Below are 14,059 nucleotides of genomic sequence, written 5' to 3' on the forward strand. Positions count from 1 at the left end.
AAGAGGGGGTTAGTGGGTTGTTGTAATAAGCTATACGTTCAGTGTCTGACCACACCGTATTAGCAATTATTGACATTCATAGCTTTACTCAAATATTCCCCTAAGAAGTCATGTCCTTGCTTTACATATAGAGAATTACTTTGAAATAGTGGAATGGGTGTTCATGACTAAAAAATTGTAAAGACTATAAGCTGAATCCTAAATATTGTAAATATTGACATTGCCCGTGGTACTAAGAGCCTGAATTTTAACACACACAAATTATTCTGGTGGGTTTTTTGTTTAATTCCAAGAGACTGGACAGCATGCCTTTTGCCTTTTACATTTCATTTGTATTATTATACTGTAACTTATTCAAAGACCTTTAAAATTAGAGGATGCTGCCTCCACTGATCTCTGAGTATTGTGGATGAAGAATGGTATCAACTGTGATATTAGTATATCAACACAATAATCTAAATAATATAAGCGAAGGGTAAATTGCAGTTAGATTGTTATATTGGTGAGGTCCATCAAGACCTTCTGTTTCTGTGGCCTTGTCTACATTACAAAATTAAGACGACCTAAGTTAGGTCAATGTTCATGTCCACACTGTGCCCTCTCTGTCGGTGGTGCACTTCCACCAACTTAACTGTGTTGGACATTGTGGGGGCATTGATAGCTGGACCACCTCTTGGGGGGGTGGGGCTGACAGGGCTCCAGCTATAAGCCCCACGCGGGGCTGACAGTTCAGGCTGTTGGCCTCGGGGCATGGGGCTCCAGCTGTGAGCCCCATACGGGGCTAACACCCAACAGGCAATGTAAGTAATGCAGTGTCTATACAGTCACTGTATCACCCTAACTACCGCAATCTAAGTGCTACGCCTCTTACGGAGTTGGAGGTATTAGGTCAGTGTAGTGGGTGACTTACATTGGCGGGAGCAACGTTATAGTGTAGACGCTTACAGAGTTAGGTCAACTTAAGCTGCCTTATGTTTACCTAACTCTGTAGGGTAGACCAAGCCTAAGCTCTCATGCGTAAGGCTCCCCTAGGGTAGTCTGAATGCTACTCATTTTACTTACATTGGCGGGACTGAGATGACCCGCCTAGAATCTGAACTTGTGATTCCAGGGAGTGTGTTCCACATCTGGTGCTTAGTCCATGTAACAGAGTATGGTGGCTCCTTTAAAGGGGAAGCACTGCTACCTGGGGTCACTAGGTCATGGACCTTTAAGGAAAGAGAATTGCAAGTGTCATCTTCTTAGTATGTGCCCCGTAAGGGGGAAGGGAGCAGGCAGAAGGCCTGAAAATTGCTGGGAGAGGCCTGCAGGGAGATTCTCAAGCCAGAGAAACTTGGCCAGGTTGTGGTGAAGCCATATAGGAAGTGGCCTGGAAAGGAGTGAAGCAAGGGTTTGATTGAAGGGAGTATGCTGCCTCAGAGTCTGTGAGCTCCAGGTCAGAACCTGGAGTTGGGAGAGGTACCTAGGTTCCCTTACATCCCAACTGTGCCCAGGAAGTGACAAGTTAATACCCTGCTGGAAGAGAAAAAGGACGATTATTATTCTCTCTTTGCTCTCCCAATGGGGAACAGAAAGGACTGCTGAGCCCAGAGAGAGCAGAGGGAGAGACTGTGTTGTTTTGGGGACTTCTGTATTCTTTTGTCCCCTGTAAGGGGAAGGCCTCTAATAAGAGGTGTAGCTGGAAGACTAAATCTTGTCTCTACCTTCTGCCAGCTGGAGACAGCAGACCACTTGTTGTCAGAGGGAAAACTGAGGTAGATGCAGGATCAGATGGGGGAGAGGTAAGAGACTTCATTACTGTCCACTAAGTTGTACCCTTCCGTTTGGGAAAGTGGTTCCTCATGCAGGGATGTCCTATAATCTCTTTTTTACAAAGGCATTTTTCCAGATATTGTTTTTACACAGTTTGTGAATAATATGTATTGTAATGCATTTTGGCTTTATTCATTTTCCCCCTTTCCATCTATCTGTACTGCTTGCATTTTCATAAATTATCAAAACAGATTTCATCAACCCATAAAAGATCACACTCTTCAAGGTTTAATTTTATTTAACAACTAATGTACTGTGTATGAAGATATCAGCGAATAATTCAGTTTTTGGAGGCAAATATTAAAGTACATGGCTTATTCCCTACAGTTTATTTTGGATTTCACATAGTGTTTTATGTTAGCTAGGATTTCACCTAATCTAGTATTTTTAGACTAGAACCTTGAACTTTTTATTTTCCCAGACAATTTAAGGAGTTTTCTACTATACTTTTTAGTGCTAAAATTTGTCTTTTATGAAAGTAAGCATCTGTGGTTTGACCATATGTTAGCGATAACAAGAAGTCATCATTCATGTGATTGATGAGAAAGTTTCTGAATTTTTCATCCAGGTTAGCTTGAAGGAATTTTGGGATAAATTGGCTCCATTGATGTTCTTTCAGTTGAGGCGATGAAGGTACAAGCTAAACTTAAATCTGTTAATAGGTCATTTGCTTTAAGTAAACAAGGGTCTAACACACTGAAATAGATTTACTTAGTGGTGTTGTTTAATCCCAGCAAGCAAATGTAGCTGCTGCTGCTGCTTTTCTCTTTTTGGTTACAACTTACCATGTAGATATGATTCATTTGTTGCTTACATTCCTCATTTACAGTCTTATTTTTTTAAAATTTGGCTTAGTTATAACATCTAAGGTCTGATCCAGCAGAGTTTACGCAGGCAAAATGCCAGTTGAAGTCAGTGTGAGCTGAGACCGTAAGTGACTTTGGGTCTTGCCTTCCCACTAATGGGCTTTGACAGATTTTTATTTTCATCTAGAAAAGTTCCTCTTTGAAAATGTTGGATTTGTAAGGTGGGAGGGTCTTTTGTGTTGGGACATCTTTGTTATTTAAGGGAAGGAAAGGAAGCTAGCAGGGAACTCTTCCCTTCCTACTTCTTCTTGAGTCACCATTTCTGTCAGACACTGACTATACTCTTCAGGAAAGCACTTTTTTTTTAAAAACCCTGTATAATTTCTTTCCCACTTAACGTCTACATAGCTCTGCTTCCTCCCCACACCATCACTTTCACCAGAGACCAAGTGATTGGGTGGGAGCTATATGGGATGCAGGGGTCTGGGTGAGGAATTATTTCCTGGCTGTGGATGGGTGGTTGTGGTCAGGAGAAACTCAAGGGTGTAAAAGTAGAGGGCAGGGGAAAGCATGAATGTTTCTCTCCCTTCGCCACTGGATGAACCTCTTCCTTTTCACAGCAGTAGGACTCTGTGCCAAATCCCACAAGAGATTGAGTAGAGAATGCAGGGAGGCACTAGTGCTTCTCCCTGATTTACTCTTGGGCTCCTCTGGAGTTTTCTTGAGCTTTCCCTGATCCTCCCTCACTCAAATGCAAGCATTCAAATTCACTAGAGTGAATAGCAACAGATGATGCTGTCAATGGGGTGGCAATTTCCTGGACAAACCTTATTGAATTAAATTTAAGCATTTTAGGGGCTCATTGTATTAAAAATGCAAATGCTTGTGTGCTATTGTGGGATTGTATGTAACTTGTCTAGGAGACATGAAGGTAATGTAATGTAAGCCTAGAGAAATGTTCTTCAAAGGACTCTTTTTAAAAAAAAAACCAAACAGTGGGCTAAGACAAGAAGTGTTAGTTGAGTAGGTTTTCTAGGAAATACTTGGGAAAAGGGTTGTTCTGAGCCAACATGGTTATGAACTGGTAACCACAGAAAACCCCCTTGATGTGGTTTGAAGGAGTCATCACCTGCCAGAGCCGTTGTTGGAGTGGGGGTGATCTCTGGTAAAGCTTAATAGCATGTGTGTAGGTTCTTTTATTGTTTTAATATGTTTTCTCTGTAATGTTTTCACCCTAAGAATAAATCTGTGTGTTTAGAAAGAGCTGTGTGGTAACTTAACTGTGGCAGTTACAATGTTTACCATTTCTGAGGAGGTAAGTAAAGCAGGCCTGCTTAGGCAGTCTAATTTCACTGGGGAGTTCACAGTGGAGACAGGGAGCTGTGCAGCCTGGCAATATCCCGGACAGGAGAGAGAGAGACATGGGTGTCTGCCAAGAGAGGTGACAGCTGGGAAGCTGGAAGCCTCAGAGTGGGCACCATTGCTGGACCATGAGGGGGGAGTACAGAGGCAGTTGCTCTCCTCTGTGATAATACCACAGTCATATCTTCATATTTCTGAGGTCCATGGATCCATTACAATGGGTATCTTCAGCCTGCTCGCAGCTTGGGGGCAAAACCAGACCTGACGCAGAATTTTTTCCCCTATTCTCCTATTCGTATCCTAAGTATAGGAGAAAACTTAGGTATCATTGTAATAGTCGGCAAATGCTGACTTTTTTAATGGTTGCTGCGCTGTAAGTGTTGTAAAAATATTTACTAAGTTGTTTAAAAACCTGGTAAATAGTACAGTTCCTCAGCCTGAAACATTGTGATTAGAGGATGCATTGTACTGAAATCCCATTTTAAGAATAATTAAAAAAAACTAAAACACCCCAAACCCTGCTAATGTGACTCTGGTGTGTTGCTTGTTATGGAAAGTGCCGTTGGGAAAATTCTTTTGAAGTTTTGCAGTTCTGCTCATGCTATCTAGAGTGTCTGACAGGAATGTGCCTTCTAACTCTTAGACATTCTTTTAATATGAAGGAGGAAATGTGCCAGATTATAAAAATGGGAATATCATGTAAAAGAGGCATTATTTTAAATTGGTAGCCACATTTATTTATAGTTTTCTGTGACTTTATTACTACATTTTTGGATTGCACTTTCTGGGTTTCTTAGTAAAAGTTTTATTAGCATCATTATTGGTAATAGCATTATTATTGTATATAGAACTCTTTCCTCTGATTTCTGTATTGGTCTTCAAAGCATTCCCAGGTGAGGAGTGGAATAAACATGCAAAATGTGCATATACATACAGAGTATAATGAATATACATGTGGGGCTGGGAGCACCGACTATTACTAAGATTGCCCTGTACTTCCCATAATAAAATTCTGTTTTCAGCTACATATAACTTTGCAAAATTTGAACCATTTGGGTAGAAATTTTCCATACCAGGTGTCCGCCTCAGGGTGCATTTTCCTTTTTTGGAAATTTGACCCAAAAAGATTTAGCCATTTCCAAGAACAAGGCTATGGAAAAATACCCATGTTAAAAAAAATTCTGGTCATCTTTTCTTTGAAATGCTCTAGCCATCCCCATGCTTTGGAGCAGGGACTTAACATTTGCCAAAGGGATTGCGGGGCAGCAGGCCTTTCTATCAGGGATTTATTTTTGCTCTCCTCGTGAAAATCTGCTCAAATTTGGCCAAGCTATAAGCTTCTGAAAAACTCTAGTTTGCACATCTCAGGTTTTAGCAGCTAAATTTCCCAAAGATTCTATCCGCACTGAGCATGCTTCAGCCTAGAGCCGATAGGACTTTTGCTGTAATCATGGCTCAGGACTGCTGTGGGTTGCTCTAAGTCTGGGCCCTGGAACTGAGAGCAGGATGCTTGTCTCTATCCTTCACTCTCAGTGCCCCCCTGGTGAGGCCCATGCAATGTGGAGGAGGAAGCTGCCTGAGTCGCATGCAGAATGGAGAAGAGCTGAACCTGCAGGGAGGGGATAGATTGGGACAAGGAAGCCTGGGGTGGTTGTGAGGGCCACTGGCAGCTGGTGGCACAGAGGGAGGGGGAGGCAAAGACTTTCTGGGCAAGGAGGTTCAGACTGGAAACCAGTGAGGTGGAGGAAGGAGTTGGGGAGAGGGAAGACAAATCTGTTGAGGAGCCAGGATGAAGGACTGGGATGGCTATGGGTATAGAAATAAAAAAATCACATCCCTTAATCGTCATTGCTATACTGGCAATAGTTTCTAGTGTAGATCTGGCCTCAATCTGTGTGTGTATCTCTTTCCCCTCTGTATTTGTGGATGTATATACACTTTCCCTCAAATAGCAGGGTCCTATATCATGTACAACTATATATTTTATCATCAATTACTTGACCTGCACTGCAAAGTAATTAAGTAGCCAGGGAGGAGGGGGAACCCTGGATTTATTTGTTCTGAGCCAAAGTGGTTATGAACTGGTAACCACAGAAAAACCTCTTGATGGGGTTTGAAGGAGTCATCACCTACCAGAGCCCTTGTTTGAGTGCGGGTGATCTCTGGTAAAGCTTAATAGCATGTGTGCTGGTTCTTTTATTGTTTTAATATGTTTTCTCTGTAATGTTTTTACCTTAAGAATAAATCTGCGTGTTTAGAAAGAGCTGTGTGGTAACTTAACTATGGCAATTAAAGGCTTATCCCACTCCAGAGATGAATCACTGCATTCTACACCAGTTGTGAAAATTCCAGTTTTATTATTAATTTTTTTCCAGGGGTGCTCACAAAGTGCTAGGTGGTTCGCATGCTTAAAATGCCGTTAATTTCAATTACAGCTTGATCAAACTGCTGGTGCTTGATAGTGTCAATTAGAACCTGTATAGAAAATAGCAAATTATAACTAGGGTTAGCCAGGAGTGCCAGTGTTTGCTTCAGTGAAGGAAAGAGAATGATGAATGGGTGCACGGTTGTAACTAGATGTCTCCAGGGAGCATGAGGCCCTGGCGGTAATTGTTTCAGTTGTGTCACTTTGAGCTGCTGTGTCTGTCTCTCTCTATGTATATGCGTGTGTATGTATCTATATAAAATGAATAGCCTCTCAATGCTTGGTGGAGAATGAAATAGCAGAAGATGGGTTGGCATTAAAGAGGAGAGTCATAGTGCAGAGTAAGGCATGAGAGTTACCAGTGCCCTTGTCAATGATGGACAAGATAAACTAAGTCTTTGCATTGGCGAAGTAAAAATAATAATAATTTAAAAATCCTTTAGTTCATGAAGCTGGTATAGGCAATGTAGTTATAATAATAAACAAGTTTATTTTATGTAGCATCTCTCTCACTATACCAATGTTTAGCAAATGCTTCAGTGATACAATTTAGATATAGAGCTAAACAATAAATAATAACATAACGGAAAAGAAATCTGTAAATTCCAGGCACAATGAATGATTTCATGGTTATGGGTTTTATTTGTTTTTTAATTGTGTGTATTGGGGGCGTTAGCCTGGATCCTCAGCTTCCCCTCCCCCCCCCCACCCCCAAAAAGCAGATCCAGCTGTGATACAGTAATATTTCATTGACATAATATGGCTGTTTTTGTATCATGGTATTGGCAGTATATCTAATGAAGGAGAGGTAAACATTTCGGTAAGAAAAAAGCTCATGACTTTGCTGGTGCTATTGTTTAACAGGACTGCAAATTTAACCAATAAGCGATAATAAATTGCCAATAATAATTGAAAGTCAGTATCCTCTGATGGCTGTTCAGTGGCCTGTGTGATCCTAATCCAGTTCTCAGTGGGCACATTGACAAGACAGTTCAGGATGTTGCACTGCGGCTGCCCATGTTGTAACCTGTTCCATGGGTAAACAACAGACTTCAAACTCCAGGGGTGTTATTCATACATGCACATATACTTAAAGAGAACAAAATGGATTTTAAAATGGGGTGGCTATATTTCAGTCAGCTGTTTTAAACAGAAGTTTTGACACTAAGTAGTGTGTCAAGAAAGAAAGAAAGACGTCCTGAACCTTCAGAATTTGCAGACTTAAATTACAACTGTAGTAGCTTTTATATTTATTTTGTACGTTTACTTTTTTTATGGTTAAATTTGTAACTTTTTTCCTATTCACCCCCATCACACAGAAGACCTTGTTGAGTTACATTGATCTCAGCATTATTGTTTTGGTAATTTTTTGCAAAACCTTAAAGTGGGTTTTGTCCCAAAGAAGTAAACAGTTTCCATGTTAATGCCTTAGTTCTGTTTAATCCAACATGTACCTTGTGTGTATATGAATATATTTCTGGGACAGGGTTTGTTTCACACTATATGTTTGTACATGCTTATTATTACAGTGAGGCCCACATCTTGGTTGGGGGTTGGGCTCTAGGTAGTATATTCTCATACAATCAGTGGTTTAATAAAAGTCTTCAATGGAATAAAAATGTGCCATTGGAGGCTGTATTTGAGTTTCTTTGGCCTCTTGGGATTCAAAGAGTCTGCAGAATGCGAAGCTGTCTTTGCTTATCTGGTGAATAATCAAACTATGGATGGGTTTTGGACACATTACAATACAGGAACATTTTTCAGAAAAATGTACAGAAGAATTCATAGTTGTTTTATTTGTTATTTTAATTTAGCTGATTTAATTTTTTTACAGGATGGCTTGCAATGAACATGCACTTAAGAAAAGGGGGAGAAACTAAGTTTCCTGTTTCCTCCTGCCCCTGGATGGAGGCTTACTCCAGCTGCGAACACTAGTAACATCTGTATAAAATGCTAGTTCATTGCTTGAGTGCTTCAGCATGGTTGAATTCATATCTTGTCATTTTGTCTGCTAAAATCTTTTTAAAGTACAATTTTGTGGCTAATATCATGCAGCTGAGTAACAGAGGAAAAAGCAGATATTTGCAAGAGACTTCTAGCTGGAAACTTGGGTTGAATTGCATATCCTATACTGTTTGGAAAGGTGTGATACGTCGGTAGTTTTCCAAAATGATAGTGTCACTGAAAATAATTAGCCCCGTGGGCCAAAATTTTTCATATTTCTCTTCAAAGCACCTACACTATTTTATTAATCTCTTATCATTCAAACAGATTTCTTTAGAGCTTCAATCTTGCCATGAAAGTAGGCCCCAGCCCTACAATGAGTTCCACTTGGCTTAGGGGGCATCCCAGAGCACATTCCTTGTGAGTTCAGGGCTTTTGACATGTTGGAAGTACTGTATATACTCGATCATAAGCTGGTTCGTTTATAAGCTGACCCCCCCAAGATGGATAAGTAAAAATGGAAAATTTTTGTGACCCATTCATAAGTCGACCCTATAATTACAGGGTCAGCAAACTTTGGCTCCTGGCCCATCAGGATATGCTGCTGGCAGGCCGAGACGGTTTGTTTACCTCGAGTGTCCGCAGGCATGGAGGTAAACCTAAGTAAACAAAGTGTCCCGGCCTGCCAGCTGCTTACCCTGACGGGCCAGGACAGCAACTGGTGGGGAAATTTTTTGGGGGGGAGAAGCTGGGGGTCAGGAGAGTAACCCCTGTGACCACCCCCCATATGACCCCACCCCTAGCCCAGGACCCCCACACTCTTCGCATCTTATCCCTTCCCACCTTAGCTGCGGAGGGCCGGGGAGGATGTCTCTGGCCTGGCTGGAGCTGCTCTGGCAGCCTGGGTGGTGCGGCTGCAGAGTGCTCCGGCGGGCAGGGCTGGGCGGTGTGGCCACAGCATGCCAGCCCCGGAGCTGCAGCTGCTTCAGAGGTTGGGGAGAGAGCAGCGTGGCCAGAAGCGGAGAGACACTGGCCCCGCCTCTTCCCTTCTGGCTCTGTTGGCTGTGCTGCCTCTCCTTGCCCCTTCTTTTGGGGGGAGGGGCTGTGTCCCACCTCTCCCTCTCTATACCCATTCAAAAGCTGACCCCCTTCTCTGATGCTTCCCTTTTTTACTAAAAAATTCAGCTTATGAACGAGTATATATGGTAATTTTGTTTTGGAATTGTAAAGTTATAGTGCTTAAAAACTGCATATTACAAATACAGAAAATGTGAATTTACACTATACCAGGGGTCTCAAACTCAAATGACGGTGAGGGCCACATGAGGACTAGTATATTGGCCTGAGGGCCGCACCACTGACTACCCCCCGTCCGCTGCCCCGGCCCCACCCCCACTCCACCCCTTCCATGAGGCCCTGCCCCTGCCCCGCCTCTTCCCACAACTTCCCTGCCCCATTCCAACCCCTTTCCTGAAATCCCCACCCCAACTCTGCCCCCTCCTTGCCCCTAGGAGGTGCAAGAGGGGTGCAGGGTGCGGCAGGGGGCTCAGGACAGGGGGTTGTGGCGCAAGAGGGGTGCGGAGTGTGTCAGGGGGCTCAGGGCAGCGGTCAGGGTGCAGGGTGTGGCAGGCAGCTTAGGGCAGGGGGCTGGGGTGGGGGTGCAGGAGGGGTGCGGGGTGCAGCAGGGGGCTCAGGGCAGGGAGTTGGGGTGCAGGTGGTGTGCAGGGTGCGGCAGGGGTCTCAGGGCAGGGGGTTGGGGTTCGGGGTGCAGCAGGGGGCTCAGGGCAGGGGGTCGGGGTACGGCAGGGGGTTCGGCTGCAGGAGGGGTTCAGGGGGCAGGCCTGGCCTGGCGCGGTGCGGCGCGTACTGGGGGGCAGGGCAGGCTCCCCGCCTGCCTGCCAGCCCTGCTCCCGCACCGCTCTGGGAAGCGGCCGGGACCTGTTGGCGGGAGGGAGGCTCACAGGGGTGTGTGTGTTGCCCTGGCCGCTCCTCCAGGTACCTCCCCCAAAGCTCCTTGGCTGGGAACGGGGAACCGCGGCCAATGGGAGCTTTGGGGGAGGTACCTGGAGGAGTGGCCAGGGCAACACACAGACTCCTGTGCCCCTGCCCCAGGTCCTGGCTGCTTCCCGGAGTGGCGTGGGGGCGGGGCAGGCAGGCAGAGAGCCGCCCTGCCCCCAGTGTGCGCCAGGCTGGAGCCACTCTAGGTAAACGCTGGAGGGCCGGGGGTGCCGTGGGGAGCTGGCGGCCTGCAGCAAATAACCCCTCAGGCCGCGTGTTTGAGACCCCTGTACTACACTATGCTACAGAAGTCCAGGTAGAGACAAAAAGAGGCAGTATGGCCTAGTGGATGATAAAGCACGGGACTAGGACTGAGTCGACTTGGTTTCTATTCATGGCTCTGCCACCTGCATGCTGGGTGAGCTTGAGCAATAAACCTCCCCTTCTGTGTGTCAGTTTCTCCATCTGTAAAATGGGAATAATGATACTGACCTCCTTTGTAAAGTGCTCCGAGATAGAGTGGAAAAGAGGTGGGTGGTATTAGTATACTACACTTCCTTCACATGTTGCTCACTGAAATAAACATTCATTTATTGTATTTTCATTTTTAAAAACTAGGAAATGAATTACAAAGAACTTGCTTGTGGATTGTTATGTTTTTGAATTTTTAGCATACAAAAGGCAAGTGGTTTAGAATTATATTTCATACAGTAACTGAGACTGGATTGCATTGCACATATAAATTAAGTCATTAATACTATATATATTATTAAAAATCCTACATGTGTGCAAAGGGGCTGAGCTGTAGTGTCTGCGGGAACCAAAACCTTTGAGGTTACTAAATACTGTGTTTAAAATCTCAGTCTTCATCGTTACATTAACTCAGAATTTTGTGCTGACTGTGACCATGAACACAAGACTTTCAGTGGTATTGCTGCTGACATGGGAAGTGAAGCACCTGAAAAGAAGTCTGAACAGTAGGAATAACTACTGTGAGCAGTCATTTTAGCGAGGTGTAGTTGGCTTAAACTACACTTAATCCAAATCTAAATGTAAAGTGCTGCTGCTGCTGGGTGTGATGTCCGCAGCAGGAATCAAACCCAGATCTCTAGTTTTAAAAGTTAGAGCCTCTACTGCCTGAGCTAGAAGACCTATCCCTGTTATCTAAAAGCCAGTAGAAAACTCATAAACCTCTCTGTGTGAGCCACTGGAGAGGGACAGAGAGACATATTTCAAAAGTGTGGGGTATGTGACAAAATGCTAAACTGTATAATACTGTTCAGCCAGTATGTTGCACTGTGTGTAAAATGCCTTATTTAAATGAATCATAGACATACCTGGAAGAGCAGTAAAGGATCTTATGATGAACACATCTAGTGTGTATGAGCAAGCACTGTAGCTAGTCAATACCTGGTACAGGAGCGTGAGATGGTGTCAGGAGTAAACTTAGAACAGAAACAGAAGGAAAACAGCAACAAAGGTTGCAGACCGAAGGAACTTCAACATGCCACTCTTCAGTGTCCCAGAGAACTTCAGCTTTGACAAATCTTCCCAATGGGCAGACTGGAAGCAGTATTTTGCAAGATTTCAAATTGAAAACAAATTCCACAAAGGACCTGGAAATGTACAGATATCTTCCCTAATTTATGCTTTGGCTAGGGCTCTACCAAATTCACAGTCCATTTTGGTCAATTTCATGGTCACAGGATTTTAAAAATCATAAATGTAATGATTTCATATATTTAAAACTGAAATTTTACTGTGTTGTAACTGTAGGGGTCCTGAAGGGGATTGTTGGTGGTGGGGTGTTTTTTTTTTTTTTGCAAAATTATTGTAGGGATGTCGTGGTATTGCCACCTTTATTTCTGTGCTGCCTTCAGACCTGTGTGGCCAGAGAGCAGCGGCTGCTGGCCGGGTGCCCAGCTCTAAAAGCAGGGTTGCTGCCAGCAGCAGTACAGAAGTAAGGATGGTATGGCATGGTATGGTATGGTATTGCTATGCTTACTTCTGTGTTGCTGCTGGTGGGGCGCTGCCTTCAGAGCTGGGTGTCTAGCCAGCAACCACTGTTCTCTGGCCACTTAGCTCTGAAAGCAGTGCAGAAGTATGGGTGGCAATACTGCAATTCCCCTGCAATAACCTTGCGACCTCCCCCCACAACCTCCTTTTGGGTTGGGACCCCAAGTTTGAGAAGCGCTGGTCTGTCCCATGAAATCTTTATAGTATAGGGTAAAATAAACACAAAAGACCAGATGTCATGGGGGAGACCAGATTTCATGGTCTGTGACACGTTTTTCACGGCCGTGAATTTGGTAGGGCCCTAGCTATGGAGAAGCAGGCAGAGAATATCTTTAAATCCTTTGACATTACTGAAGACAGTCACAAAGAGGACTATGAAAGGGTTCTGGCTATGTTTGATGCATACTTCATACCTCAGAAACGTGGTTTATGAAAGAGCATGTTTTCACCAGAGAATTCAAGAATGAGGGGAAATTTTGAATGTTTTATAAGAGTTCAGCATACATTGGCTGAAAACTGTGATTTGGGGAATGGAAAATATGAGAGACAGGCTGCTTATTGGTTAACTAGATAAAAGCCTTTCAAAGCAGCTACAATTGAAGAGAGATTTAACCCTAGCCAAAGCTATACAGATAGCAAAAGAGTCAGAATTAGTCAAGAAACAGAACAAAAGCAGGGGCAACTGAAAAACCTAAAACTAGCTTAGAAGGTATAAACAGACATGAGTGTTAGAAGTCATTATCGTAAAACCCCTGAGACAAGCAGAGAGAACTAAAAAGAGCAAATTCTATCCTACGTGCGGAAAAAGTCATATCCCCAAAAATTATGCATGTCCAGCCAAAGGCGCACAGTGTAATACATGTGTGAAATATGGCCATTTTGCAACTGTTCCCACACCAGAGCAGTCAGGGAGTTGACTCATATTACAGACTATCAAGAGCCATTGTTTCTGGGATATATCACTTGTGATGACATAGAGCCTGCCTGGAGAGTGAAAATGAATATTCATGGAAAGACTGACTATTGACTTTAAAATTGACTCAGGAGCTGACATCACAGGCATCTCAGAAGGGACTTACAATCACCTTTACCTTCCCAGAGCTGAAGTCACCTGATGCAGCTCTGACTAACACTGGAGGTGTTCTAAACCACCAGTTCACCACAGAAACAACATGCAAAGACAAAAGCTATGCATTCAGAGTGTATGTGATCAAAGGATCACAGACCAACAGCCTTCTTAGGCACAGCATGGCAACCATGATGGGCATAGTGGAAGAAAGGTGGAAGAACTCAATGGAATATTTGGTGAAACTGGACTTATGAAAGGAGTTCCAGTATAAATAATCTTAAGAGAAGATGCTGAACCATAAGTATGCATACACCTTACAGAATTCGTTTTCCATTATTTCATAAAGTGGAAACTGAGGTAAAAAGAATGGAGGAAACTAGCATCATGGAGAAAAATCTCTGAGCCCACAGCATGTTGTGTCGCAATGGTACCAATTATAAAGAAAAATAGAAAAATACAAATCTGTGTGGATCTTAAGACTTAATGAAGCTGTTGTGAAAGAAAAATATATTCTCCCAACAAGGATGATTTCCTCCCCAAAGTGAAAGTAGCTACAGTACTCTACAAGCTGGATGTCTCAAGTGAATTCTAGCAAATTCCTTTAGCCAAAGAAAGTGCTAAACTGAC

The 14,059-nt window shown here is 43.5% G+C and overlaps 1 protein-coding gene and 1 long non-coding RNA gene across 4 annotated transcripts in view; one reads left to right on the forward strand and one right to left on the reverse strand.

The window, feature by feature from the left end:
• LDLRAD4 (low density lipoprotein receptor class A domain containing 4) overlaps positions 1 to 14,059 on the forward strand; it is a 432,405-nt gene that overhangs the window by 137,961 nt on the left and 280,385 nt on the right. The window lies entirely within an intron of this gene.
• Positions 1 to 14,059, reverse strand: part of LOC141982512 (uncharacterized) — a 77,980-nt gene that overhangs the window by 10,467 nt on the left and 53,454 nt on the right. The window lies entirely within an intron of this gene.

The sequence above is a fragment of the Natator depressus genome, chromosome 2, assembly GCF_965152275.1.
Source record: "Natator depressus isolate rNatDep1 chromosome 2, rNatDep2.hap1, whole genome shotgun sequence".
Taxonomy (NCBI): Eukaryota; Metazoa; Chordata; order Testudines; family Cheloniidae; genus Natator; species Natator depressus.